This window comes from Carlito syrichta, unplaced genomic scaffold (genome assembly GCF_000164805.1).
Source record: "Carlito syrichta isolate Samal-C Ts95f unplaced genomic scaffold, Tarsius_syrichta-2.0.1 Scaffold309007, whole genome shotgun sequence".
In the NCBI taxonomy this organism is placed as follows: Eukaryota; Metazoa; Chordata; class Mammalia; order Primates; family Tarsiidae; genus Carlito; species Carlito syrichta.
The window spans coordinates 382,771-396,671 of NW_007253103.1; positions in this window are offsets into that span (position 1 = coordinate 382,771).

The following is a 13,901-nucleotide window of genomic DNA, read 5'->3' on the forward strand; positions in this document are numbered from 1 at the left end:
ATATATATATATATATATATATTAGAAATAACTTAGATATTTCACAAGGAGATAATAATTAAATAATCATGTAGAATCATAAGTTACAATATTAAGGGGTCATAAAAAGCTACATTTTTAGCAAATTTTAATGTCAAGAGAAATATTAAGAGATGTGGGAAAATTAAGTAGTCTATAACTGTATATAAAGTATCCTAATTTTGTAAATTTGTAAATACGCATATATGTGTGTGTGTGTGTGTGTGTGTGTGTATGACAGAAAAATATACATATATGACAGAAAAAAATATATATATATAACAGAAAAAAGCCTGAAAGCCAACACATCAAAATGTTAAAACAGTAAAGTTGGGCACGGTAGTTCATGTCTATAATCCCAGTGACCTGGGAGGCTGAGGCAGGAAGATTACTTGAGGCTGGAAGATTACTTAAGGTTGGCAGTTCAAGACCAGCCTGGACAACACTGTCTTAAAAAAAAAAAAATAACTGGGCATGGTAGCATGTGCCTGTGGACTCAGCTACTTGGAAAGTTGAGGTGGGAGGATCTTTTGAGCCCAGGGATTGGAGGCTGCAGTAAGCTATGAATGTGCCACTACACTCCAAACTCAGCAACAGAATGAGATCTCATCTTTTATTTTTTAGGGTTGGAGTCTCACTCTGTCACCCAGGCTGGAGGGCAGTGGCACACTCCCAGCCACCACAGCCTCTACCTGCTGGGCTCCTGCGCTTCTTCTGCCTCAGCCTTCCAAGTAGCCGGAACTATAGGCAAGTGCTACCATGCCCAGATAATTTTTGATTTATTGTAGAGACAAGGTCTCACCAAGTTGCCCAGGCTGGTCCCGGACCTGCGGGTTCAGACAATCTTCTTGCCTCGGCCTCCTAAAGTGCTGGGATTACAGGCTGAGCCACCGAGCCCGGCCGAGATCTCATCTTTTAAAAACAAAAAAAAGTTAACAGTAGCTGAGGTTTTACTAAGGTCCTGTTCTTAGAATTTTACTGGCATTATTTTATTTAATCCTCATATCAAACTTCTATGGTAGGTACCATAATTTCTCTCCATTTTATAGATAAGGAAACTGAAACTTAAAGAGTTTTAGTCACATAGCCTTGACTGACCACGTATGTAACAAGAGCAAGGGCCTCTCCAACTCCAAAGCCATACTCTTAGGCCATATATATGCTCCACTGCCTTTCTCGTGTGCTACTTTTATAATTAGAAAACAGCAAATGTTGTTTAAACATTTAAAAAAGGGACTATTTCTGTCAGTTTGTCTGATAACATTTACTGATCACAATCATTAAAATTCCATAAATACTGGTTGCTCTTCCTTTAGGTGATAAGCTATAGTGATAAAGTGGCTCATCAGACTTTCTTGCTAGAACTTTCCTTGTCATTTTGATTCCTTACAAAATAAAGAGCTCCTGCCAGGCCTGCTTATTAAGACCAGGCTGATAATGGAATTATAACTATGACTACTGCAAAATCAAATCAAAACAAAACCCTACAAAGCAAACACAACTTATTTTATTTAAGGATGGAAAATTTAAAATCTGTCCACAGATTTTTAGTGTCCTTGTTAGTTCCCAGAAGAGTATAAGTGTTGACACCACTGAGACACTAACTGAATGCATCTGAAACCTAAGTCTGATTGTTACTTTAATTTCTAACCTCTAATAACTTATAGCAGGAAGTAGTAGCTACAAGTAATAACTTTATTCCATGGAAACACTTCTATGAGAGCTTCCAAACATAAATAATGGGTAATATTTAGTTTTGAACCTTTGGCCATTTTCTGGGTTGGCTCAGTTACAGCAAGTGCTTTTACTCAAATATATAATTTCTTTTTTCCTACACTCAGATCTTCTTAGGAAGGGATGGAAGAATATAGTTAAGGAGTGCTTCACCATTTAACTCCAAATGTAGGTAAGGAGTGCTTTACATAGCACATATACTGAAGGGCTATTAGAAAAGTATAGCTGCATAGAACTTAACCCTTAACTTTCATATTGCTGACAAGAGTTTCACTTGACGGTCCTTGCTACAGACGTGACCCTTGACACATCAAAACTTAGATAACTCTCCTTCAATCCCTTAGAAATGTCCCTACCCACACAAATTTGGCTTGGTAAGGAAAGTCGCACCTTAAGAAATAAGAGATTAAATATCTGTGCTGACTGGGATAGAGAGGAAATAGAAGATAGAAAGTGGTATGGTGGAAAAAGGGACAGGGTTGCAATTAGCAAATCTGGATACTTGTTCCCAGGACGTCACTAGCTAAATGTTAGTACTTGGTGCATCTACATCTCAATTTTCTTATCTTTCAAATGGAATAATACCTGTCCTGTAGACTCAGGGGATTCCTGAAGGGATAAAATGAGATAATAGATATCAAGTGTCTGAAAACTTAAGAGTTAGAACAAAAATATTAAGGCTTTAATGTGTGTGTATATAAGATTACTAAAAAGTAGTAAATAACATAAAAGAAGCCATGACAAAATCAAGCCTCTGGAGAGGTTTCCACCAAACCAAGTGGCCCTTCCTCAGAAAACTCTTCTGCATGCACTGCCAAGCTTTCTGTCAAGTGGCCTGCCAACCTGGCCCCCAGAGGGAGGAACTGGAAACTGTGTCTTGGCAAAGGCAGTCACCAATACAGGCCAGGTAGGAGTGAGGCTGGTGGTGTGAGAACATTGCTCTGCAGGGATCCTTGCACTGGGTGGCATCACCAAGGAATTCTTGCAGAATTGTAAACACAGACACAGACATGCAGAGCATTAGAGGTAGTGCTATCAACAGAAGTAGAGACATCTGCCTCAGTGCTCCTGGGGGCTGGTTTCTGAGACTTACATGACTACTCACAACCTGGCAGGCATTATAATTAACCCATTACCAGAAGGGGTGTGGGGTTGGTAGACGATATGCTGGTGCAGAATACATTTTAGAAATTTCCCCTCTTTCTTTTGGCAAATAAAATGGCTTAGCTGCAATTGATATGTTAGTCTAACAGTTTAAGTAGATGGTGAATTATTCCATGATGTTAATCCTGATCTAGTGATTCATTAGTTTCTATAAAATGTTCATCATAATATCCTGAATATTAATGAATATGCAGTCTGAATATTAATCTTTTAAAATAAGATAACTGTATAAAAAGCTACCTATTAACCAACTTAGTAATAAGCATTCTTTCCTTACTATTGAAATCTTATAAGTCTAAGTTATTTAGTAATTGCTCCTGTGGGAGTGAAGAGGAGAAATAGAACATGAGTGTGCTGTTGGATCTTTCTTGGCATTTCCAACTTCTTTCACATGAAAACAAATTTTTTTCCCTTTACGTAATTCATACATCTTGAAATCTCTACCCTCAGCCTAAATTTCAAATCCCCTAATCAGTTTATTAAAAGCAAACAAAACAAAGAACAAAGGCAAGAAGATCTGAGTATTTTATCAACAGTAGGACTTCTCACCAAGAAGACCTAAGAGGGACAGAAGACATGAGATTTGAATCCCGACAGGATCTGAGTTTAACACAATACCTCACGGCCAGAAGGACTGCAGCAGCATTTCTCAAAGCATGTTTAGTAGCCACATTCTTCTTATTTCAGTTCCTGTTTCCTGAACATTACCACATCATCATCTTCCCAGTAGTCAGTATTCTACTTTTGCTTCAAAAATGCTCAGAGACATCAATAATTATATTGCATTTTACAATTTATGGTTCACAAACTGTTAAAAACTGTATTTGTTTCTTATAAATAATAAGATCACAAAAAACTTTTCAAGAAAAACTACTTTAGACTGTTAATCTCTTTTTTAATGTATTTGTGTGTGTGTGTATATATATATATATATATATAATTTACATTTTAAAAATGCACTCATGCTAAGTCTACAGGTTAAGAGTTTGAACAAATGAATGCAGCCATGTTACTACCACACTACCCTAATCAAGATACAGAATATTTCCATCTTCCCATAAAGCTCCCTTGTACCCCTTTGCAGTTAATTACCACCCACAACCACTTATCTGATTTCTGTAAAAACAGATCTATTCTCCTTATTCTAGAATTTCATACAAATGAAATCACACAGTTTTCCTCTTGTGTTCTGCTTCTAATCACATATGAGTCTGTGAAAGAATCTTTATACATAGTTACTATACTTCACATCATATTCCTAGTATGCCCTAATTATCCTATTACCTACAGTTGCAGTCTCTTAAAATTATTAACCTCATCTTTGAACGTATAAGTTTTATGGTTAATCCTTTGATATTTTTTGTTGTTGTTATTGAGATGGGGTCTGGCTATATAGCCTAGGCTGGGCTCAAACTCCTGAGCTCAAGTGATCCTCCCAACCACAGCCTCCCAAATAGCTGGGATTATAGGTACATGGCACTGTGCCCAGCTGATATTTTTTTCTATAAAAAGTTCCTAGTTATTCTTTTTTTTCTTTTTTTTTTTTTGAGTTGGAGTCTCACTCTGTCACCCAGACTGAAGTGCAGTGGCCGCTCCCGGCTACCGCAGCCTCGACCAGCTGGGTCCGGTGATCCTTCTGCCTCAGCCTTCCAAGTAGCCGGAATTACAGGCATGCGCTACCACGCCCGGCTGATTTTTTGATTTATTGAGATGAGGTCTTGCTGCCCAGGTGGGTCTCAAACCTGCGGGCTCAGGTAATCCACTCACCTCAGCCTCCCAAAGGCGCGGGATTACAGGCTGAGCCACCGAGCCTGGTTTATTCTTTTATATTTTTAAATTCCTGGTTTATGTGTTGTTTTCACGGAAGAAATGTTCACCATGTCCTTTATCTTTGGGCCATTCCTTTCCATTTTAAAGTACTTCTTTGGTGGAACATTTTATTTCTATCTATTATTTTAAGTTTTCAGAAGAAAAAATGAAAAGTTTAATTTGCCCACTGTATTTTTTTCCAGTCAAAATCTAACGGAAAGCAGGAACCCAGAGGTTCTCAGGCCTGGAACAGTGAAGCCATTTTTATTACGAGGGCATCTGCTAATCTGGGCAGCTATCCTGGAGTCAGGTGAACAGAAGTCCAGGGTCAGAGCTTAGTCCAGGTGGGCTACTATATTAAACCAGGTGGAAATATAAAGAAAATGAATATACAAGGCCTTTCCTTTCACTGCTGCTGTTCTTTTATTATATTCACCTTTTAGTTAGATAGAACCATGGAAAAACCCTCTGCATTTATGGCTCTATACATCTGTTGTTAGAAAACATATATAACTAGTGCATACATAAGATGATTTGCACCTGAAACTATTTAAACATTCTTGTTCATTTTTTAAAAAATTTCATTCTCTATTTAAAAAATGTTTTTCCCCTCAAGTATATTCTGGAAATTTTCATCAATTCACCCTTCATTTTCATATCCTTGGCATTATTTCCCTCTTTCTTAGAACTTTATGCTTTATTTTTGTAATTCTTAGTCCAACTTCTCTGGAGTACTCTTCAGATCTCTTAAAACACTACTTCTGCTCCTCTCCATTATCTGTGTGATGCTGCCTGCATATGCTCGTAGCCTGTATATTACTGTACCTTTTTCATCTGTGTTCTCTACATCTTTGACATATTTATTCTAGGAGGGAGGGAGTCCACACAGATACACCAAGCGAGAGGCTTGACAATACAGATTTCTCTCTCTCCTTGGTTAGCAGCATCTATTGGGAGAGGTTATTGGTCACACTTACAACAAGCACACCAAACTCTGTGTTTTCAAGGCACTGAGTATAAAGTGCTGTGGAAAGAAATGAAGAAAATTATGTTCAGGAAAGGGGGGAGGTCTGATGACAGTGTTGCCCACTTCAGAATTCTGCCTCAAACTGGGATTTTTCCCAGTAAAGAGGAGAAAATTCTTTTCTTCCTCTTCTAGTTCCTTTTCTGCACAGTCCCTTTCTAAAGGTCTAGGTATGGAATAAATAGTCTTTTTTTTTTTGAGTTGGAGTCTCACTCGGTCGCCCAGACTAGAGTGCAGTGGCTGCTCCAGGCCACCGCAGCCTCAACCTGCTGAGCTCCGGTGATCCTTCCGCCTCAGCCTTCCGAGTAGCCAGAATTACAGGCATGCACTACCACACCCGGCTGATTTTTTGATTTATTGTAGAGATGAGTTCTTGCTGCCCAGGCGGGTCTCGAACCCGCGGGCTCAGGCAATCCAATAAATAGGCTTTTGTGGCCTAGCCTAGGTTAGGTCCAGGAACTTAACTATCCTATTAAAATTATGTGTATATAGCCAGATGCACTCTGCGCTTCCAAAAGCAAACTTGGGAAACAGTTGGACCTGGGAACATTAACAAATTTGAGGACTTTCTAATGTCCAACTTCTAATATGTTCAGTACATATTAAATTAAGGATTAAATAATGATATAAACTTACTAAATATGTGCATGTTCAAATGAAAACGTCTGTCCTTTTAAAAACACATTTCTATGCCTCCTTATTGTCCCAAGTGCCATTTTTGAGCTTCTGCAGAAGCCTTCCTGAAGTAATCTAGAAGTTTTAGTTTCCAGTATCTTCCCCCTACTTTTTTGCTTTTATTAGCCTTATTGAACTATATAGTTTTGCGCTATGAAATTCACTTGTTATAAGTATATAATAATAAGTATATAATTCCTATATAGAGTTGTGCAATCATGACCATAGTCCAATTCAGAACATTTTTATCATCCCCCAAAGGAACACTGTTAGCTGTCATTTCCCATTCTCACGCCTAGTCTCAGGCAACCACTAATCCACTTTCTGTCTCTAAAGATTTGCCTTTTCTGAACATTTCGTGTTAAATGCAATCATATGATGTGTTTTTCTGGTGGGGGAGAGGAGAATCTATCTTTTATTTAGCACAATGTCTTCATGGTTAATCCATAGTATATCCAAATTATAGTACTTTATTCCTTTTTATTGCCAAATAGCATTCCATTTTATAAATAAATCACAATTTCTTTATTTACTTACCAGTTGATGGGCACTTGGATTGTTAATGTGCTATGAATATGAACTATTTATGTAAAAATTTTTGCGTGATGTTCTCATTTCCCTTGGGTATATACCTGGAAATAGAATTACTGGGTCATAGAATAACTATATGTTTAATCTTTTGAGGAACTGCTATCCTGTTTTCTTTCTTTTCTTTTTTTTTAGAGACAGGGTCTCACTCTGTCACTCAGGCTGGGTGCAGTGGCATAACAGCTCACTGTAACCTAGAACTCCTAGGCTTAAGTGATCCTTTGCCGCAACCCCCAAGTAGTTAAGACTATCGGTGCATGCCACCACACCTGGCTAATTTGTAAAAATTTTTTGAAGTGATAGGATCTCCCTGTGTTACCCAGGCTGGGCTCGAACTTTCAGCCTCAACTGATCCTCCTGCCTTGGTCTCCCAAAGTGTCGGGATTACAAGCATGAGCCACCATGCCTGGGCGATTACACTATTTTCTAAAGTGGCTGTACCATTTTACAATCCCATAAGCAATGCATGAGGGGTCCAATTTTTCCACATTCTCTCCAAACTTCTTATCTATCTTTCTGATTTCAGCCATCCTATTGTGGTTTTAATCTGCATTTCCTTAATGATTAGTGATGGATGAGCATCTTTTCATGTGCTTTTTGACCATTCCTATATCATCTTTGGTGAAATATCTATTTAAATTTTTCCCCCAGTTTTATTTATTTATTTATTTTCTGAGTAGGGGCTTCACTCTGTTGCCCAGGCTAGAGTGTAGTGGCATGAACATGGCTCACAGCAGCCTCGACCTCCTAAGTTCAGGCGATCCTGTCTTAGCCTCCTGAGCTGGAACTACTGGTGCGTGCCATCATGACTGGATACGTTTTTGCTTTTTTTTTGTAGAGATGAGGTCTCACTATGTTGTCCAGGCTATAGTTGAACTCCTGGGTTCAAGCAATCCTCCCACCTCAGCCTCCCAAAGAGCTGGGATTATAGGCATGAGCCACTGCGTCCAATCTCCTTTTCTCAACTTTAAATTAGTTATTTGCTTTCTTACTGAGTTGTGAGAATTCTCTATATATGCTGGATACAAGTGCTTTATCATATATACAGCTAGCAAATATTTTCTCCCAGTTTTAGTCTTGTCTTTTTATTTTGTTAATGGTATTTTTTGAAGCACAAAAGTTTTTAATTTTTTTTTTTTTTTTAAGTTGGAGTCTCACTCTGTCACCCAGACTAGAGTGCAGTGGCCGCTCCTGGCCACTGTAGCCTCGACCTGCTGGGCTCCGGCGATCCTTCCGCCTGTCTTCCAAGTAGCTAGCTGGAACTACAGGCGAGTGCTACCACACCCAGATAATTTTTTTGATTTATTGTAGAGATGAGGTCTCGCCAAGTTGCCCAGGCGGGTCTGGAACCCACGGGCTCAGGCTATCCACTCACATCAGCCTCCCAAAGTGCGGGATTACAGGCTGAGCCACCGAGTCTGACTAAGTTTTTAATTTTGATGAAATTCAATTTATCAATTTTTTCTTTTATTGCTTATGTTTTTGGTGCTGTAGCTAAGAAGCCTTTGCCTATCTCAAGATCATAAAGATTTATGCTTTCTTTTAAGAGCTTTATAGTTTGTTTGTTTGTTTAGCTCTGTGATCTATTTTGAATTAATTTTTGTGTGTTATGCAAAGCAAATTCATCATTTTGCATGCAGATATCCAATTGTCCCAGCACTACTTGTTAAAAAGACTCTCCTTCCCCCATTGAATTGCCTTGGCACCTTAATAAAAAATCAATTAACCATAAATGTAAAGATTTATTTCTTGACTTGGAATTCTGTTTCACTGATTTATATGTCTCTTCTTATGACAGTATCACAAAATCTTGACTACTGTCTTGTTACTTTGTAGTAGTTTTGAGATTTGTAAACAGATGAGCAGTTCCTTCTTATGGATGAGCAAAAAAACCTGGTTTCTTGAGATGGGTGAAGATGCTGTGAACACTGTTTAAATTACGATGAGAAGTTAGAATATGACATAAACTTAGTTGATAAAGCAGAGGTAGGGCTTGAGAGAGCTAACTTCAATTTTGAAAATTCTGTTGTGGGTAAAATGCTATGAAACTATATTGCATACTACAGAGAAATCATTCATGAAAGAAAGAGTCAATCAATGTGGCAAACTTCACTGTTGACTTATTTTAAGAATTGCTACAGCCACCTCAACTTTCGGCAACCACCTCCCTGTTCAGTCAGCAGCCATCAATATCAAGGCAAAACCCTCCACCAGCAAAACGATTATGACTCACAGAAGGCTCAGATGATGATCATTAGTATTTTTTAGCAATAAAGAAATTTTAAGTTAGCACTTACATATTGTTATTTTAGACATAATGTTATTGTACACTTAATAGAGTACAGTACAGTATAAACATAAATATCGTATATACTGGGAAACCAAAAAATTTGTGTGACTTGCTTTATTACGGTATTCATTTTATTGTGGTGGTCTGGAACCAAACCTGCAGTATCTGTGAGATACGCCTGTAGATCCATTCCTTCCCTCCTGTTTTGTGATATTACCTTTGTATTATGTTCCATATATTTTATAAACCCCATGATAGTTCCATAATTATTGCTTGATACAATTTTATGCCATTTACATATGACAAAAAGAGAAAATATATTTATAATCTTTTTATAGTCACCTACATATTTACTGTTTTTAATACTCTTCATTTCTACCTGGATTAGAGTTACCATTTGGCATAATTTTCTTGCTCCAATACAGCTCCATTCCCCCTCTCTCTCCTTTGTGCTATCGTCAAATAGATTACATTTTTATGTTATAAGTCAAATGATACATTTCTATAAATATTGCTTTATGCAAATGTCTCCTACTTTTTAAAGTGTGCTATGGTATCATAGTTTATTTTTGTCATTTCTTTTCTTTTTTACACCAAAAGCTGTGATCAAGCAAGTCTTCCAGTGCCATACAACTCACAACTGGACGTCTTGAGGTCCAGGCAGCTCCTGGCAGCTTGATCTTGCTATTTAACTATTATTATTTCTTTTTCCTCTAACTTGTTCATAGAAAAAAGATTGTGACAAATTAGAAATAACTCACTTCTTTGTTCTTCACTGAGTATCTTTACAGCCTTTTGAAACATTATCTTCCATAAAATCTTTTTTTGAGTGGGCAGATGACATTTAACATTTAAAAAGTATGTCATCGATAAGTAGAAAAACCTAAATTTTCTGATCAAAAATGATATGCTGGGTCTTAGAGAGAATTATTAAACAACAAAACACATTTAGACATATCTTGGAAAAATTTCTGAATTCCAAGATTGAAAAACTATGACAAGTTTCCAGAGAAAAAAGTTAAGTTGCTATGATGAAATGCATACAGAACTGTCACCAGATTTGTCTTAGGCCATGAATAATAGAGTAGAATATAGCAGGCTTATGGAGTCAGAGAGTCAGAGAATTGAACATGGATTTGCAAGTGACTTCAGCATGTTACTTATCTTTTCTGTGTTTTGGTTTCCTCATCTGATAAGGTAGAATGATAGTAGTAACTACTTCATAAAGTTTTATAGGAATTAAATGACTCAACATATGAAAAACACTCAGAATAGTACATGGGCACACAGTGTGTACTTGAGAAATGTTAGTTATCATTATTAACGAAAATACAATAAAAGATAACAGAGTCACTGCCTACATTATCATCAAAAGATAGTCAGGCAGACTTCTGATTCCAGAAAGATGAAGTAGACATATGCTTCCCTGTTTCTCCAGCTAAATGTAACTAAAAACCCTGTACATTATGTATTAAATGCACACAAGAAGACTGAAAGGTACAGAGAAGGCAGCACACTAGTGAGGGAACTGAGGACCCAAGTAAGAGCATGGTGATGAGTTATCTGGGATTCCTTTTTGTCTCATATATCTCAGAATTGGACCTGGAGGAGCTGGCAAACCAGAAATGCCAATGAGTGAAGACAAAGCCCCAAATGAACCTGTTCTTCCTAGCTAAAGGATCACAAAAGAAGTAATCTAATAAGACAGAAAACTTTCAGACAATAACTGCTCTACTCCAGCTAAACAACCCAGCAAAAACTGTTGCCGCACTCCTACACAGGCCAGCAAAGGCTGAACACAGAGCCTAGATTTTCACTCTTGTCAGGATGTAACAATGTGCCCCTAGCCATCCTTCCTAGATAGTGTCAGAAGAGACCAAGCAGGAAGTTGGAACTTTTACTCCACCAGGTGGTAATGAGGCTCCACCTCCATGATATCAGCAGAGACTACACGTGGACCCTGACTTCCACTCCTATCCAGCAGTAACAAAGTGCCATACCCATCCCCACCAGGGTGGTGACAGAGGAGATCTAGTGGAGAAACCGGATTTTAACACTACCCAGAGACAACAAGCACTCCTACTGCTCCCAGCGAAGGAGGTATCAGTGAAAGCCTAGTTGGGAGCTGGAACCCTCATTCCTGCTCCCATACTCTCCTGTGTCAACAGAGGTTGAGGGAAGAATCTGGATTTCTACCCCTACTTGGCATTACTGAAGCAGCACTACAACTCACCTTTTTCACTGTCAGAGGAAGCCAGCTCACATAGAGGGTTTACATAAAATCCAGAGTCTCATACCATAATACACAAAATGTCCAGGTTTCAATGGAAAATTACTTATCATTCCAAGAACTAGGAAGATCACAAATGGAATGAAAAAAGACAATGAACAGATGCCAACACTGATGACAAAAATGTTAGAATTATCTGACAAAGATTTTAAAGGCGCCATCAAAAAATATTTCAATAAGCAGTATGAACATGCTTAAAAACAAAGTCTCAGCAATGAAAGATACAAAGAAGAACAAAACTGAAATTACAGAACTGAAAAACATAATAACTGAAGTAAAAAAAACTCAGTGGATGGGCTCAACAGAAGAAGGGAGAAGAAAGAGGAAAGCATAAGTAGACTAGAAGACAGAATGATAAGAACACCCAATATGAACAAGAGAGAGAAAACAGACTGGAAGAAAAATTGAAAGTGCCTCAAGAGACATGTGAGGCCATAATTTGAAAAGCTTAGCATTTGTGTCACTGGATTCCCAGGAAAGGAGAAAAAGGGCATGGCTGAAAAAGTAGTTAAAGAAATGGCTTTTTAAAAAATCACCAAATTTTACAAAAGACATAAATATATAGACTCAAGAAGATGAACAAACTTCAAATAGAATAAACCTAAAGAAATCTACACCAGGACATGTCCTAGTCAAAATTCTGAAAACAACAAAAATCTTGAAAGCAGCCAGAGAGACACCATTAGAAGAGAAATAATTTGAAAGGCAGAGATTTCCCATCAGAAATGATGGAGACCAGAAGGAAGAAACACATTTTTCAGTTGTTTAAAGAAAAAAGCCATCAATCCAGAGTACTATATCCAGCAAAAACATCCTTCAGAAATGAAACAGGAAATCAAGACATCTTCTCATAGGAAGGAAAACAGACAATTTGTTGCCAGCAGACCAACTCTTAAAGAATTTAACAGAAAGGCAATGATAAGAAAAGAAACTTTGAAACATCAAGAAGGAAGCAAAATATGTTAAGCAAAAATATGGGTAAATAACAAACACTGTATCTCAAGTTTTCTAAATTATGCTTGATGGTTAAAAAAAATAGTTGTCTAACATGATTCTAAGTGTATGCAGAAAAAATATTTAAGACAAATATATTAAAAATAAGGAAGGGTAAATGAAAATGAAAGGTGGTAAGATTTTTAGTCTTCACCTGAACTGGTAAAACGATGACACCAGTATACTGCATATTTAATACAATGTCTACAGCAATCACTAAGAAAACTATACAAAGACATATACTCAATACATTATTTTAAAAATGGGTTTCAAAAATTATTCAAGTGACAGGAAACAACAGAACAAACAAAAAAACAAAATTTAAAATGGCAGGTTTAGGCTGGGTGAGGTGGCTTATGTCTGTAATCCCAGCACTTTGGGAGGCTGAGGTAAGAGGATTGCTTGAGCCCAGGAGTTCAAAACCAGCCTGGGTAACATAGTGAGACCTCGTTTCTTCAAAAAAATGAAAAAATTAGCTGGGCATGGTGGTGCGTGCCTGTAGTCCCAGCAACTCAGGAGGCTGGAGGAGGAGGATCACCTGAGCCTAGGAGTTTGAGGCTACAGTGAGCTGTGATCGTGACAAAGTGAGACTCCGACACACACACACACACACACACACACACACACACACACACACACACACACACACACACACACACAAATAGCAGGCTTAAGCCCTAACATAACAAAAATTAAATATGAGGGGGACCCATAAAACCTGGAATTATCTTTTGGAAAGTGGTCCCCTTGTAGTACACTTGGAATTTGTTTCTCTGAATCAAACCATCAACCCAAGTTTTTATCTGGAAGTTTTGAGAAGGCTGTGTCACAATTTGTGGAAGAAACATCCTGAATTGTGGCAAGCAGGTGACTGGTTCTCCCACCATGACAATGCACCTGTCCACACTGTGCTGACTGCTCAGCAGTTTGTGAACAAAAATGGTATGCTCCCCATGCCCCACCCTCCCTATTCACCTGATCTCACTGCCAGCGTGACTTGTTTTTTGTTTCCCCAGATGAAAAAAGTCCTCAAAGGGAAACATTTTGTCACTGTAGAAGAGGTAGAAGCACTAAAAGCCATCACAATTGATGAGATCAAAAACTGTTTTGAGCAGTGGAAAAAGTATCTTGATAGGTGTACTGTATCAAACAGAGTACTTTGAAGGTGGAAGTTTAAACATGTAAGAATAAATACACAATTTTTTATAAATAAATTCTGGGGTTTTTTTGGTCCCTCCGTGTATACTTTAAACACGTGAATTAAAACACAGATTGACAGAGTGGATTAAAAAGCATGACCTAATAATAAGTTGTCT